Below are 16,573 nucleotides of genomic sequence, written 5' to 3'. Positions count from 1 at the left end.
GCTAGATAATGTAGAATACTGGATTTTTCAGTTTCTTTTATTTTCCTATGCAATAGAAATAGATCATTCCATATAATAATATACACAGTCGAGTCACATTATTATGACCACTTCATGTCCGCAAGCTGGTTTTGGCAGTGTTATGGTCTGGGGAATGTTTTTGTGGCATTCTCTGGGCCCAGTCATCCATGTGGAAGGCACTCTCAACTGATTTGGGAATGAATCCATCCTTGCAGATCACGTACACCCAGCCCGTCTAGCTGCTGTCCATGCTGCACACGACGGTTACCCTGGATATTAGCTGGTGATCATAATAATGTGACTATGTATATCTATATAAATATATATTTCTGATGTAATGCTTTTTCTTTATTAAATGTAAAAAACGGTTTGTCAGTTCAAAAATGTTCATGTGGTTACAAGCAATTTAAGTGGTTTAATTCAACTCAAATAAATACAGTACTTTCAATTAAACAATGCAAAGCAAAATTTTAGTTTAGATGAACAAAATGAATATTGTATGTCAATTTAAACCTCAAAAACACTTCAAATCAACTTCTATCCTCTTCCACTTTTTACACTGCGCAAATAAATCTTTACTATTCATATATTTACATACAGCAGTGGATCTACCTTAATGCCAACAATTATCAGTCATGCTAATATTTAATGGGTTTTTGTGCACGTTTGGAGAGAATGAGACAACACAATTACAGGTACAGCTGGACACTACGTGTGAACTGGAGGTTCTCATGAACTCAGATAGACATCCTTCTTTTTGTATATAAAAATGAATACACACATATATGAACAGAATGAAGTTGTGCTTTTTAAGAACTTCCTAGGTTGTCATCACCAGTGGCCTCTGCTGTCACTGTGGTAGACAAGATGAGTAACGTGAGAAAAGAAGGTCACAGAGGTGTTTAGAAGACATTAAACATATAACGACAGACCTTATGACACTTCATATTGATCTTTCTGTAGCCTACCTCCTGCAATCCCTGGAAATCGGAAAGATAATAAATATAATTTGGCAGTAAAAGGTGTTCCTGCAGCAATCCACCATGCTCTATGTGCAACTGTGTTTAGGCTCTGGTTTGTAGTAATTTGATTGGCCTGCTTTCTCTTGAAGCATCATAGATGAGCTCTGAATGGATCTGTCAGCATAGTTGTCCTGGCATTTTGCCTGTACGGATTATAATTTAAACTTTATGCTTTTAAAAAAATGTGTGCAAATCTTTGTTGCCATCATTTTTTACCATATTAGCAAAAATATTTCAAACGTAAAAACAAAAAATACATAGTTCCTCACCAGGGATCAATGAAATGAACGTTTTTGAGGCCTATATGGCCTGGGGAAAAAAGCTTTGAAAGGTTGGTCCAAGTCTTCAGGTCTCTCACTGTTAGGCTCCACTGAGAGGGAACCATGTGACTGTTAGCATGACTTTATCATGACATTCAAATATACCACAAACATATAGACCAGAAAGGAGACGCTCTGTGTTCTGATCAATAGTGTAAACATTTCAGACTCTTGGGAGAGGAGAACTGGCGATCTTTACACACTTTCCATGTGCTGCCATGCCAGAGCCATCTGTGCTGTCATCACCAAACCCTACCACCCACCTCCAGAGCCACACGCACTCATTTGGATGATGAATTTCTATTAAGTCATTCGAAAATGTGAGATCATTTGAAATTCATACAAAGTTGTGAGAATGAACTAAAACCAAACTCCCTCTGATAGAACGATGTTTTTGAATGTACTGATCAGAATCAGAATCAGGCTTGACAATGAATTTGTCTTAGGTAACGTAGTTGCTCAGGTTTACACAGTAACTGACAATAGAATTATCTCACTGATAGTAACACAGACATCCATACATCCATACCTGATACCACACAAACACTGTCACACATACATACATGCATTTATATGTAAATGTGTGTGGTGACTGTACATATAAACACATACATGTGTATGTATGTAAATACATGTGTGTGTATATGTATATATATAGAGAGAGAGAGAGAGAGAGAGAGAGAGAGAAAGCAAATTAGAGAAAGCATAATAATAAGTACAATGTTCAGTAATTGTTTAAATAAATCAAGTTACCTTATTTAAACAATACAATTATGCAGGCCAATGGGGCTCGAGCCGAGGCACCACGCAGTCGTCGTTCAGTGTTGGCAAAGGAACAGTAGAGGATAAATCTGTATTGTCCATAGATTTGTTTGATAATTCATTTTATAATTGTGACATGGTATGTGTCACAAACTACCTTTTACTGGGCCACCACCCACTCCTCGACTATACACACCTGTGGTTCATAATAGGACTAATTAGTACTGCAATTTATATCCCTTTCATTTACCTGTTTGTGGTAAAGTCTCTGTGTTTCTAAACTGTGTTATGTGTAGTTTTTTTCCCTTAAATTGCCTGCCTGTATGGTCAGTCAGTACTGGACGGCCTTGCCCATTGAAGCCTGCCCTCAAGGCCCCGCCCAGTGCTACGGAGAGCACTATCCCATTGATGCCTGCCCGAAAGGCTCTGCCCAGTGCAGGGATGGGGGAGTAGCTAAGTGGCGCGCTACTTTTGTAGCTAACTACAAACCTTTGTAGCTAATAGCTGTAGCCACTACAGTTTTATAAAATGTAGCTAATAGCTGTATCGCCTACAAATTTTTATGTAGCTATAGTGATAGTTTTTGCTTCAATTTCGCTACAGACTTCAGGAAATCCACACAAAATTTGAACCATGGAACACAGTCGTTAACTGGGCTACTGCCGATTGTGCAATCCTGACTGAGCCGCAGACAGTTCAAGTGAACGGTCACGCGCCTGCCCCACTTTCTACTAGTAGGCTTTGCTCAGGGCTCGGCAATCGAAATGTTAAGAAAAGCCATTCTGTTCTTTTAACAAAAGTGAGACCGCCTTTGGAGCCACAACATTTTGTGTCTGTTTGACCATCTTGGCTGTAAATATGTCCCAGTATGTGCTGATGTACTAGAATAGGCTAAAAATATAAACGAGAATGCAGACTAACTTTGCTCTGCTTTAACCTTTAGGTCAACTATAGCCGTTTCTCTTGCATCTCAGTCAAGAAACTTTTCTGCAGAAATAGCTAGAGTTTCTTGTGAAATGTCTCTCAACGCTTGACTTTTTATGACGCTGAAGTCACTTCTCATTCGCCCGCTTCTTGTTCAAATGTTCAAATTCGAACAAGAAGCTGGCAAATGAGGAAATCTCTCTCTTTGCATTTTTATTAGCTACAAACTAGGCGAGATTGTTATTATCTTCATTTTGATGTGACCAGCAGTCTGCACGTTAAGCAGCTTCAGCATTGAAGATTGGTGAATTAGACGTTATGTGTTAACTCTGGCGTTTAAGAACATTTGTCTTTTAAAATGTGTTAGAACTGTGTGTTATAACAATCAGCAGAGCTTTATTTTACAGCAAAGAAGGATTATGTTACTTTACCTAAAAATCTAGTTCTGCTGTGGAGCCGCATCAGGGCAGTAAAACAGCCGTGTGTTGCCGACCCCTGGCTTAGCTAAAGCGGAAAAAACATTTTCGTAATAGGCTATTACTAATAGTACTGCTCAGAGCCAGGGTCACTGACGAGAATTTTGAGGCTAAAGTGTTGCTGAAGTTTAACAAAGGACTCTGAATGTCATGTCTGTACACATCTTTGCCTTTACTTAGTCTAAATTTTTGTTGGATATCACGCCTTTGGTTGTGTAGGTTTGATTGTTGGTTACACTTAAGCTTACTTTTTGGTGATCTTTTTGTATATTTGCAGCTTTTCAATTGTATGTTTCCTTCTGGCACATGATTAAATGCAGTGTCTTGTTCACACTATCAGTTGAGCTTGTTTGATGTGTCAGGTGGAGATACACAAACATTCTGACAATCATGCTTTGAAAATAGCTAAAACGTTGTGCACTACTTTTTAAAAAGTAGCTAAAAAGTAAGTTTTCTGGAAAAGTAACTAAATTTCAGTACCAGTGGTGTCTTCCTGAGCTGCTTCTCCTCCTGTGGTGGGCCCCTGTGCAGCTCCTGTGCCGGCTCCCTGTCATTTTCCGGAACCAGCTTCCTGAGCTCTTCCCAAGCCTGCTTCCAGTACTGCTCCCCTGCCGGCTGTTAGGACTGCTCCTTCTGTGCTGACTCTTAGGGCTGCTCCTTCTGTTCCAGCCCTACAGACGACTCCACAGCCAGCTTCCCAGTACCCCTCTCAGCCAGCCAACAATGTTGGTCCTGTCCCCTCTGTTGACTGGGTTGATGAACTGCTCTCCCTTCTGGACTTTCTGCTTGTTTTAGCTGTGCCTCCTCATGGTCCGAGCCTGCGCTGTCATGTGCTTCTGGAGCCGTACCTTAAGGGGGGGTCCTTCGGTAGTGCACATGGCTAGGCTATGTGCTTCAGTTTTTCTTTTCCAAAAACCCATTCCTCTACTACACACATCTGTGACCCATTCCTCTACTACACACATCTGTGACCCATTCCTCCACTACACACATCTGTGACCCATTCCTCCACTACACACATCTGTGACCCATTCCTCCACTACACACATCTGTGACCCATTCTAGGACTATTTAAGACTGCCACATATACCCCTTTGTTTTACCTGTTAGTGGCAAAGTCTCTGTGTTGACAGTGAATATTGGATTGCCCAGAATAAAGCCATTTCACACTTACAACTGACCTAGCTATGCTGCCAGTGTTACAATATGTCCAATGCTATGTCTTCAATGAATCCTTCTCCAGCTAGGTCTAAATTATTACAAGCATAGTTATTAACATAGTTAATGCATGCTAGTACATGCTAATAGTGGTGGTATTATAGCTTCCAAGCTACCTAAAGTTACCTTGGTGCACAAATGTACCTTACAAAAGGAATAATTCTAAAAATAGTGATCGACACATTTAAATATAGTTTTGGTTAACATTTTGGTGCACTTATTGATCATGTACTGTTGCTTGGTGACTATTCTCTCCTGGAACAATAAAAACAATAAAAATCTGTTGGGCTTTCTTTGTGATGGAGTTGATGTTGGTGTTCCACTACAGGTCCCAAGTGATTGTTGTTCCTAAGAAGTTGAAGGACTCCACAGGCGTCACAGTCTTGTCGCTGCGGGGGACTACTCCTGAAGTCCTCTGTCATCTCCATGTTCTAAGTGTGTTCAGCCCCAAGTTGTTGTGACTGCTCCAGAGAACCAGCTGTTAAGCAACTTCCTATGATGGTATTATTATAAGATTGTGGAGTACAGACAGATGCACACTGATATTTGAGGCTTCATGTGGACTGAAGGTCATGCAGCTGCACTGAGATGCCCAAATCATATGTTGTCATGCTGTTCAAATTGTGCTCTGTCCCCAGTCATCTACAGTTCTGGACCTTTTACAGCTACCAGTGAACACACACAGACACTGATTAGACTCAGTTAAGTAAGATGGAACCTTAATTACACACTCCCTTATCTCAATTTTTTACTCGCTTCTTTAATGTGTATATTTAGTGGTGTCCCAAATCATTTGGAGCTGGTCTCTCAGTAGCCCACAATCAATAAGCTCTTAATAAGTAAAGATGCAGAATACCAGGAAGGCGAAAATGAATTATGTTTTTAAAAGGACCTCTAAATATTTCATAGACGGCATATCAAGTACATATTATTGACCAGACCCAGGTATCATATATCTTCACTTGCTAAACCGTAGAGCTCAGAATCAATATTTCTTCACCAATTAAATACAAGACACATTGAGATAAATATAAGATACATCACTATTATTGTGCAGTATGTCTGAAATGTTCACAAATAATATGTATTTTTCTCATTAGTTGTCAGTTTAGTAGACACACCCCAACCTTCACGCAAACTGTACACACCAACAAATCATGTGTTGTGTGTCGTATAGCATCAGTTAGTATTTATCTGATAGTTTGGGTGGAACAAAATACCTTGGTGGCTCTGAGCATAGTATAAATGTTCCTCCAAATGTTCCTGCCATCTTGAGGTGTAGGAGTGATTTGGAAAATAAGGGTGACGCTTTAATGCTGGGGGGTCTGGGAGCAAGGTATGTGTGGGATATAGTAGTTGATTGCTCTATTTTGAGTAATTTTGGTTGAACAGTTTATTCAAGGATTAAAAATGAACTGTTTGACATGTGCGTTCAATTTATAGAGTGCTTTAGTTACAGCACCAATTTAATTACAGAAACAGAACTTTTCTTTTTTATTAGGCAAATTAGGGAAGTACTAATAAATGAACAATCTGCAGTGTACAATATCTTGAAAACAGCTTATGTTTATCCAACTAAATGCTAATTGCCTGCTCTACTGACAGCAGTAAGCCCAATAGCTGCTAGAGGAAAAAGGGTTTTGAAGTTTAGTCACAGGTCACAGTTTAGTCAAACTCTGCTTCTGTGGTGCAAAGGGCCTGGCATGTGGCAAACTCTACTACCACAGTGAGAAGAGACCTGGCCCACAGCATAGTCAAACTGTGAAAAGTGTCCTGGCTCAAGACCTAATCAAATTCTGCTACCATGCTTTGCTTTGCTGTGCTTTGGAAATTGGTCTATTGCCTTTTTTGTTGTTGCTAACTGTGTAACTGTTATTTTGGTAACTAGTAAGGTAGCACATGCAAACCTTGTAATGCGAAATGTTTTTTGAGAAGTCTGAACGTAATGTACATAAATTTTGTATTTAATTGCTTTGCCTTAAAAGAGGGTGTAATGCCTTATTTTTTTGTTGTTGCTAGCTATGTAGCCATAGCTTGCTAACAATTAAGCTAGCATATGTAAATTTTATATAAAATGTCTGAACATAATGTACATAACTATTGTGATTAACTGCTTTGTCTGCCTATAATCTTTGCTTTAGAAGTGGGTGTAATGCCTTGTTTTTGTTGTTGCTAGCTGCACAGCCATCATGATAATTATCAAGCTAGCATATCGCTGCTAGTTTTTGACATAATTTGAAAATGCCTGTTGTCCTTTACATTGTGTATGAATTTCATAAGGAATGGACCAAAAGAAACAGCCCAAAATGATTTGGAAAATCATCGTTTTTTCCTTCTCCTTCAAAGTTCTCATTTCTGAGATATGAGGTTTTCTTCCGACAGCGATGCCTTTAAAACTATGGTGTATTACCTTATTTTTTTTGTTGCTAGCTGTGTAGCCATTAGTAAAGAATGTATCAGTAGTCTTGTATAACAGGTTTGCTACCTAGTCTAAACATAGCAAATTGAATATGAAAGTTTTGAAATATTAAGCACTTTAAAGTATTAAGTATTTTACTGCCATTTTTTTCTCAGATTTAAAGAGGGAAGAACATCAGGTTTCAATAACTTCTGCTGTTCTGCTGCCAAAGTACTCATCTAGTGAACTTCACATGTGCTAATATAGTAATGGAACAGTCCTTAAGATGGTATCTGAGCTTCCACTGAAGGGCACATGATGAGGCCAAGCTGACAAAAGCTTAGTAAATATATAACAAAATGGCTGGCAAATAGATGTACTAATAAAACAGCTACTGAGGGTTTTCAAATATAGCCAAGAACTAGAGATCAGAGATGATCCGGTTCACGTTAACGCCAATGCTCAGAATTTAGTCTTGGTATTCTCAGTGGAGCCCTTTGTTACAGGTCAGTTCTTCAGAGCCTCTGACTACAGCATGGAGATGCTTTACCCTTTCACTCTCATCTTCATCAATCATTCTTCCAAATTTGGCTCAGCTCTTGGAGTCTGTCTGTGATCCCTACTTTATTAGAAAGGAGAAAACGTCTATCTGCCAAGTCCAATGTGGCTATCAGTGGCTCTTTGTTTTTCAAGGCTCCTGACAAACTCACGTCAAGAAGATGCAATTTACTCAGAGGAAATGGCATGTTTTTGTGTTTGTGTGTGAGAAGGAGAGGTGGACAGAGGAAGACAGAGAAGGAATTGAGCAAATAACCTTGGATATTATGGATAATAAGGTTTTAATGATGATCTACTTTTTTTTTCTTTCTCTCTGTCTATCTCTAGCTATCTACAGCATCCTCAGTGCTTGTTTCTCAGTGGGAGATCTGTCAATCACGGATGATAACTTGCCAAAGAAGGCCATTAGTTCTAAAGAAGGAACCTGGCGCCGATTGACTCATTATGCTAGGCATCACTGCCATGATTTGTTATGTGATAATCAAGCTGCTGTCTGATATGATTATGACAGGTTACAGTATGCTTTGAGTGTCTGTGTCAGTATAACTCTGTACTAGGAACATTGCAGCACTGTTTTTGCATAGAAATCTGGACAAGAAACAAAGGCAGTTCCCATAATGCAGTTGTTGTACTGCCAAGAAAGCGGTTGCTCACATTTAAGCTGGCATTCGCAATGAGCTTCAGGAGCCAGTGAAAGTTGGTTCTGAGCTGCCACACTTTTCTGGCTTTAGTTTGTGGTCTGGGAGAGAATGCGCAGATTGCTCAAGGGGAGGGGAAGATTGCATACCAATGACCAGCCATACTGATCAACAGACTGTGTGCTCTCTCTCTCTCTTTCTCTCTCTCAGTCTCTCTCTTTTCTGAAGGCAAATTTTGATGATCATCCAGGCTTGTCATAGCAGGGCTGCACAAACATGAGGTAACTGATGCATTTCTACATTAATTATCAATGTTCGTTCAAGTGCAAGGCTGACAACTATGGAAGACGGATGAGCTTAGATTGAACTAAGAACTACAGATAAATGTCAAGAGCCCTACTTTTTTCATAGGTGCCAATAAAGTTGGAAAAATATGGTTCAATGTATTATTTAATATATGTTAAGTGTTTCCTATAGTTTCGAAATATACTTTGGTGCTGAAGTGGAGAAACATTGACTATAAAGAATAAATAAATGAAAAAATTCACACTAATAGCACATTTTTAACACTAATGTCTTATACTTGAATATCGACGACTGAAATGACCAAAGTGGGCTTCTCTAAGATATAGCCATTTCTGCTAACTGTATTTCATTAAGGTTTAAGCTAGCATAATGACTGCAAACCAACGTGAATGTGCATACATCAGGGCACCTGAGCTATGAGTGTCTTCTCCTACTCCTGTGACTTCTTGTTGAAATATTTCTTAGTATTTATCTGTTAAATGAATTTTGAGTCAGTAGTGTAACCGCAACTAGGCATTCTTTCAAACAAAGAGAAAACACATTCTAGCCAGGACAACTTTACTAGTTACATTTAATAGCTAGCTTATGCTCTTACTTATTCTCTCCCTCCCCTGACCCGAGCTGTGTTCATTTAGATTAGATTTTACATTGTTTTTACATTGTTTTTTCAAAACTGAATAATTAAAAATGCTAAACATTTTTTTTTTTAATTGTTGAAATCTTCTTCAGTGCATGTCCATACGCATGTGTGGGAGTTCCATTGTAATGAAACTGGCAAAATAGTTTTCTCTTGCTATCCATATCTATCTCACAACTAGCTGATGAATTCAGATGTAATTAAGAAGATCTTTCATACAATATTAGCTAGCTAACAAGACACAGCCTGACTGACAGCTTGATTAAAACACTGAAGGCCTAATGCTGTTTGAAAACCTAGAAAATAGTCTGTAGAAACAGGTCAAAAACAGCTACCTTAAAATAAAAGCTTTATGAATAAAACACAAGCTTACAAATTTGTTCTTGGCTTGTGTGGGTTAGCTTGGGGGATGCTTTTTCCATGTGCATCAAATTAGCATGCTTTGACATTCAGTGGTGGGAAGTTGCTGTCCGCGTTTGTTCTACGCTGGTCGCTCTCCATAATTGCAAGTATCTCCATTATCTCTGTTTTTCATTTTTTGATATCATTTGAGAAAAACAGCTGCCCTGTACATTGGTTGAAATTTTCATGATGAATGGACTGGCAGGAAAAACCCCTTAAGAGAATAAGGATGAAACACTGAGAGGAACCAAAAACTCAAAAGGACAACCCATTCATCTGTGTGCTAATAAATGCCTTTAGCCTAAATATAGAGAGTAGGCAAAGACATGTTTGGACACACTGTTACCTCTAACAAATGAGAATAATACATGGCATAGCTAAAAACAATGAAGTTGTCTGTACATTTTAATAGACAGTATCAATCATATCAAGTCTTAAATATTCCACACAGTTTGAATTAAGTGTGTGATGATTAAAGCATGCAGTCTACACAATGCTAAAGGGTGAGTATAAGGTTCCATTACCTGTTAGCTTTGATAGCCTCATAACTCCAGTACAAAACTAAAGAGGAAAACGTGAGACAAACATGTCTTGGTTGATTAACTGGCTTTGGGGTAAGTGGGAAAATTGTGTACATTTCTTTCCCCAGTATATGGCTTTAAATCTGCACTATGTTCAATTTTTGGTTAAAATTGAAAGAAGTGAGAACATCCTGAAATATTGTGTCTATGCGCTGCTGCGAGTCACAGTGTAAAGCTTTCAATCTTTCTCATCATCTAAGCCGCTTATCCTCCTGCTCGCAGGCGGTGCTGGAGCCTATCCCAGTGCTCATAGGGTAGAAGGCTGGACACATCCTGGTCAGATTGCCAGTGCACCACAGGGCAGAAGTGTAAAGCTTGAAATAGTAATTTAAGTCAGAAATGTGGGGTTGGAGTTAGTGGGAGTTTTTGGACCACGTCATACTCTTTACATATTTACACACACAGGCTTAAAAAGAATGTTAAGCTTTGAAAAGCCAAAGTAATATTACATATTGATATGATGACAACAGTAGATCATTTACTTACATCACTGGAAGACATGTTGTTCACCGTGTTTTGACGGAGTTCTCTTTGAATACTTGCAATCGTCAGCTCAGGAAAGGGATCAATGGTACAAAATGTGCTTTCCTATATGCATGTAATTACACTTTTCACCATAGAGGTCTCCAAATCCCCAAAACTCTCACAGTTCAGTTGCAAATAGTACAAGTTTAAGAGTAAGGTTAAAGTGACACCCAGCTCAAACAGAAGAAAATTAATAAAGTTAAAAGTCCATGACAAAAGTGTCAGATCTGCAGATCTGCTACTGATTGTGCCAGACAAACCATATTGGGGCTCCCAAGTGACACAGTCATCAAAGCCACCAATCTTATCCACGAAGGGCTGGCGTGGCACAACTCATATTACTAACCAGTTGTTTGAAAACTGAGACCTACTGATTACTGAAGTGGAATCAGGTATTGATTGCTTGATTGAACTGAAAACCTGCAGCCACACTAGCCCTTTGTGGATAAGATTGATCTCTGGTCTAATGCTGCCTTCAGGTCACATCAGAAACATCATATTTATGACATAAGCGCACATGAATGTCACCACAGTGTAGTAATAACTAGTGAGAAACTAGTTGGCGGTATGTGAAAAAAAAAGCTGCTCATTTTTTTTATTGTAAACTTGGAGTACTTTAGTTATTCAGCAGCCACACATGCAGGCTAAAACCTCACCAGGCTAAAAGACTTACTCTCATCCACATGTGAAAAATGGATTTGAGACTATGCCATGCCATACTTCTAACTAGACAAAACGTTACTCATCTAATGTGCATCATTTGGTCTTTATTTTGTTGCAGTAACTTATAATAAACTTACTCTTTTTGATAACAGAAAAACAAAAGTAAACAAAAAAGCATTTTTTCCAGCACATCCATCTTGTTTTAGAAGGAAGCCATGACTTCAGAAACGAGGAACTTCTGCGGAGCACTTGAAAGCAGGCTCTGGGTTTCTCTCTGCCCCATCTATTAGAGCTATACTAGCCAATGTGGGCATCTGATAGCTGACATAATAGAATGTACAGTTAGCATTCTCCTCCAAGCGTGTTGAGCTGTCTAATAACGCTGCATTAACTGGTATTTGAAATGATGTGGTGGTGCTTCACAAGAATCAGAGGAAGCCCATGCTAGCCTTTACCTTCATCTTGGTAGCATTGTGTGACAGGGGAAGACCTACTGGTGATTGGCCATGACTAAAAAGGGGGAAAAACTGAAAAAAAAAAAGTTAATTAACCCCTTAAATGGCCAGGGCCCACCGGCAGGCCCACCATTTTATTACACACTTCTATAATCTATGCCTAGCTCTGCCAGTTTGCACTGAGGTCCCTGTAGTTACTGAATAATAAGCCTTAGTATATACTAAGCCTAGGATTTTGAGGGGTTAAGGAAGTTTTGTCTTAGAAGTGACATTCTGAAATTTAAACTGAAGCTTTAATTGAATCCTAGTAAAAAATTCAGCCAAAATTAAAGTGTCTAGTGTAATACAGGAGGTCAGAGCAAAACAGCAGCCTGGTGAGAAGGAAGTGGACAACTGTAATTATGCTAGTGATGGACACAGCTGTGCAAGTGGGAGATTCCAGTGCAGATTTAGAAGCAGAGGGATGTACATCTCATTCTCAAGCTATCATTCCTATCATCACACCAGAACTACATTTACTACCCCACAACTACTCAGAAGCCTAAAAGATTCTACATACATGTACATACCTTCAGATCAGTATTACTCAGTGCAAGTTGTAAAAGAAACAGCTTTTCTACTAGTGAGAGCTGCTTTCCACTGATATGGAGTCATGCGGTCTTGTGGCTTTGGACATTTCACAGATAGCAATATTGCTGGGAGGGGTGATTGTGGGTATGATACTGTAATCAGATGGACCACAGCTTGAGACTCATTTTGCAAGTGTCAAACGCATGTGCCGTACAAAGTCCGTACCACATGCCACATGATTTTTCCACTCTCTCTGTCACATAGCAACAATCCTGTGTCCATAGAAACGGTGTTAAACTTAAAACAGAGTGTATTTATATCCGTTTCCTTGCTAAGCCAAACAACAATTCTCTAATTAAGAATCGAAGACCTTTTTATATCTGTTATGTCTTGTAGTGTGTGTGCATGCAGTCCCTTCACTGTAGCATGTAACTGAAAAAATATAGCTTTTCAGTGGACCCATCATTTGAAACATCAGCATTTGTCAATATAGCCCATATGAAAACTGAAGATGCAATATTGCAATTTTCTGCATATATTTACAAGGTAATAAATTATTCTGTAATAATATATATATAATATTTCAGTATTAACAGCAATAAAGAATTAAGCCACAAGAGGCTGTGTGTTATATTAATTTTACAATAGTTACTCCAATTTAAGTCACATTTGACCATTTAATACCTTGTTAGTTCATATCCTTGGTTGTATAAAGAGGATTAATCATATCACTTTAAATGCAAAATTCTTGTAACTTCCATAACCTTGAATCAAAAATTTCCCAATCTCTGAAACAACCTCTGATGTCACCATGCGCCAGTGGGTGGGTAAAAATGAATAATAATTTTATAATATCATGTTCCACTTCACACTCCCACCACCATGCCTACCCTTGGGAAAATTCTAGTGAAATACCAGTTGGTAAATCATATTGGTTCCAGTAGGGACCAGCTGACTCATACCAGTAGAAAATTGAACTGTTGCCAGAAATTTAAACATTTCTACTTTTACTGGTGTAGCAATTCCAGTAGACACCAGTCAGGTCCAACTGAAAATGAAAATTCAACTGTTTTTTTTTTTACCTGTAAATTGGAATGTATCTACTGGTGACATATCCTGGTTTCACCTGTATTTGATAAGTGGTGTTAGATCAAAAAGAATTTCCTGTAGTGATTCACCACTGGAATTGCAGTTTAAGCCAATACTAGGGTTAATCCATGTGTGGTAAACTTTATTTATATTGTTATTATTACTAAACACAATCACAATGAACAGTTCTTTATTCAAGCAGTATACTTAAGTGGTCCATGGTTCCCAACCAATATAATAACTTTGCATTAATACAGAGTTCAATTGTGCAGCGTATCAATTGTGTCTTTAGTAAGTATTTTAGAATAGCTTTGAATGTGGCTCAGCCAATCAGATTTTAGAACTATCAATTTTAAAACTACATTTTTGAATGTCATTTTTGAATTCCTCAGCATTTGCCACAAATAAAACCTGGTCACTATTAGGCCTGGGCAATAGGGCGATGTAATTGGATATTGCCGATGATGGACGAGTAACCTGATGACGACGTGTAAATTATTATTTTTAGATATCACCCAGGCCTAGTCACTAAAGCATTCCTTATAATTATATAATAATGTAATGGCATGTTTTAATAACATGCCAATGCACAAGGCAGCTGATAAATAAATCGAGTGTCCAAGCTGACATATTACACCACTGTCCTCTGTAACTCCACTATGGAAACTCTGTTGGTAAAATTACATTTGCCTTGCAATTTGACTCCAGGCTGTTCAATTTATCTTTTTTGTCCTCAGAACCAAGACAAAATCCACCCAGCATCAGTGGTGCATCTATAGGGACACCCACCGTAGTCTTTATGATCCCCCCTTCTGTCTCAATTAGATATCAGAATGAAAACATATTGCCCGTTATGGACGCATTACCTCTTCTAGATTCCTTTTATAACCTCCACTAATTATAAATTTTTTCTGCATAAATACCACACATCACTTAAAGAGAGATTTCATATAAATGAGTTTCATAAGCCATTTCCTCCTGAATAGTGTTATTCATGACTGTGGTACATTTTCAGTTTTCTTTGACCATAGTACCAGAGTAATTGATCCTGGCAGTAGTAACTCTAAAACAGAGGGTGGTCTTATCTGCTGCAGTCTACGGGTCTAATAGAAACTCATCCACCTAATCAAAGTCTTCATATAGTCAGGTGTGTTTGATTAGATTGGAATTGTATAGTAGGAGGAATGGGGGCATAACCTATTTCATTTTGGTTGCTGCTTTTTGTTAAATCATTTTTTTTAATATTTGAGTAAAACTAATGCTCTTTTATACAAGCTATACATTTTTGCTAAACAAATGGAAACATCATTTATTTAGTTATGGATCACCCTCCTTGATTATTTGTAACAGCGTGTTAAACTAGTGGTGATACTAGAATTTTATTTTTTTCTTTTTGGTAGGGCTGTTCAGGGGCCATAGAAATGCTTTCAAATTCAAAGAACTCCATATTGATCTTGTTGTAAAGAGAACACTATGATTCTTCAACCACGCCATATTGTTGTAGCTCATTCTATGTATTATTCAGTGTGTTTTACATTCAGATTTAGATATGTTTGTGAAATTTGATAGTCAATCGCCTTTGAAACCTTTCATCAACAATTATTATAAACAGAGGCCTTTTAAAAAAAATCCAATCATTTGTGTTCTACATGCTGAAATGTTCATATTAAATCCATAAGCTGTGAGGTGCTTGGACCCCAATGATTGCCACTTGCAGTGTAATTTGTGGTCACTTCACTGTCATAAAAGTTACAAAGTCGAGGTGCTGTACATTAATTTCAGACAAAAATGGTCATATGATTGGTTATAAACACTGACAATTTACACATATAAGTCTTTTTGTGCCTATCGTTCAAAAGTTGCTGAATATATGCTGAAACCAACTTCAACCTCTTGGTATTTTGCTTTCTTTTTATGTTTCACATCCTGTGTATTCCTCAAAGCTTTTAGTTAAGGCACCAAATTCCAGTAACTTTAGCTATTAAGCCTTAGCAGCAGTCCTGAAACTTTTAAATGTGTACAATTTTATGAAAAATAAATAAATAAATAAAATACTATTAATTTGTATATACATGACCATGACCTGCTGGTGGGGAAAGGGAGGTCTGTCCTCAGAATTAGCCCTTTTAGCAGTAGCTTGCGATTAATGACATATCCCTCAATTAAACTGGTGAATTTCGCCTACAGACGAGAATCTTGCCTCATATATCAGTCAATAATGTATGTGCTCAGTGACAGGAGAGGAGCACTTAATGGGCCAATCAGATTTTTACTGGGGCCAGAGCCCCAAAGGACCAAACCCTAGATCAGCCCCTGGTTAAAACTAGGCCCACCATGTGACGGCTGAACTGTAGTCTGGCTAGCTCTCACAGGCTGTGTTTATATTCAAAGTTTTTTTGACAATCCAATTTAATGCATTCCAATTATAGATTAAGACAGAGGTGTTTATATTCACACTCTCCTGAACTATCTGATGGAAAGTGTATGTTTACATGAACACTACAAGTAATCCAAAATTATGCGCATGCGCAGAGCACCACTTAGTGTAGACTTTACCAAGACAAAGAGCACCGCCTGAGTCCAGTCAGCGTGAGATGAGTAGCAGTGTGTTACAGAGTTTTCAGCTGGCATGCTTGTGTTTCTAATGACTGTAAATTTATGGCAGACTCAGGAAAACATACTTCACATGTATTTATTAAAGAATGGGCAGAGGAAGACGTCATATTCTGATACACATGAGCAGTCCCACCACTGTCTTTTAAAGTTTAAAGCTATAAACTTTGTCTCCTCTGCAGACCAGTTTTCGCTATGACATGAATGCACATCCGCAGAAGGTACTTATACTTTCTAATTGGGAGTGTAATCAGGTACAGGTGTTTACATGGTTATTATTCTTCTATTTAACAGATTATTTACTCACCTTGTTCAATCAGATAGAAATTGTATACAATTGGCCTCAATTGGACCAGACTATTCCGACTGAGGTGTTTACATGGACGTATTCTATT

The sequence above is a fragment of the Colossoma macropomum genome, unplaced genomic scaffold (assembly GCF_904425465.1).
Source record: "Colossoma macropomum unplaced genomic scaffold, Colossoma_macropomum, whole genome shotgun sequence".
Classification (NCBI taxonomy): Eukaryota; Metazoa; Chordata; class Actinopteri; order Characiformes; family Serrasalmidae; genus Colossoma; species Colossoma macropomum.
This window is presented reverse-complemented; position numbering follows the sequence as displayed.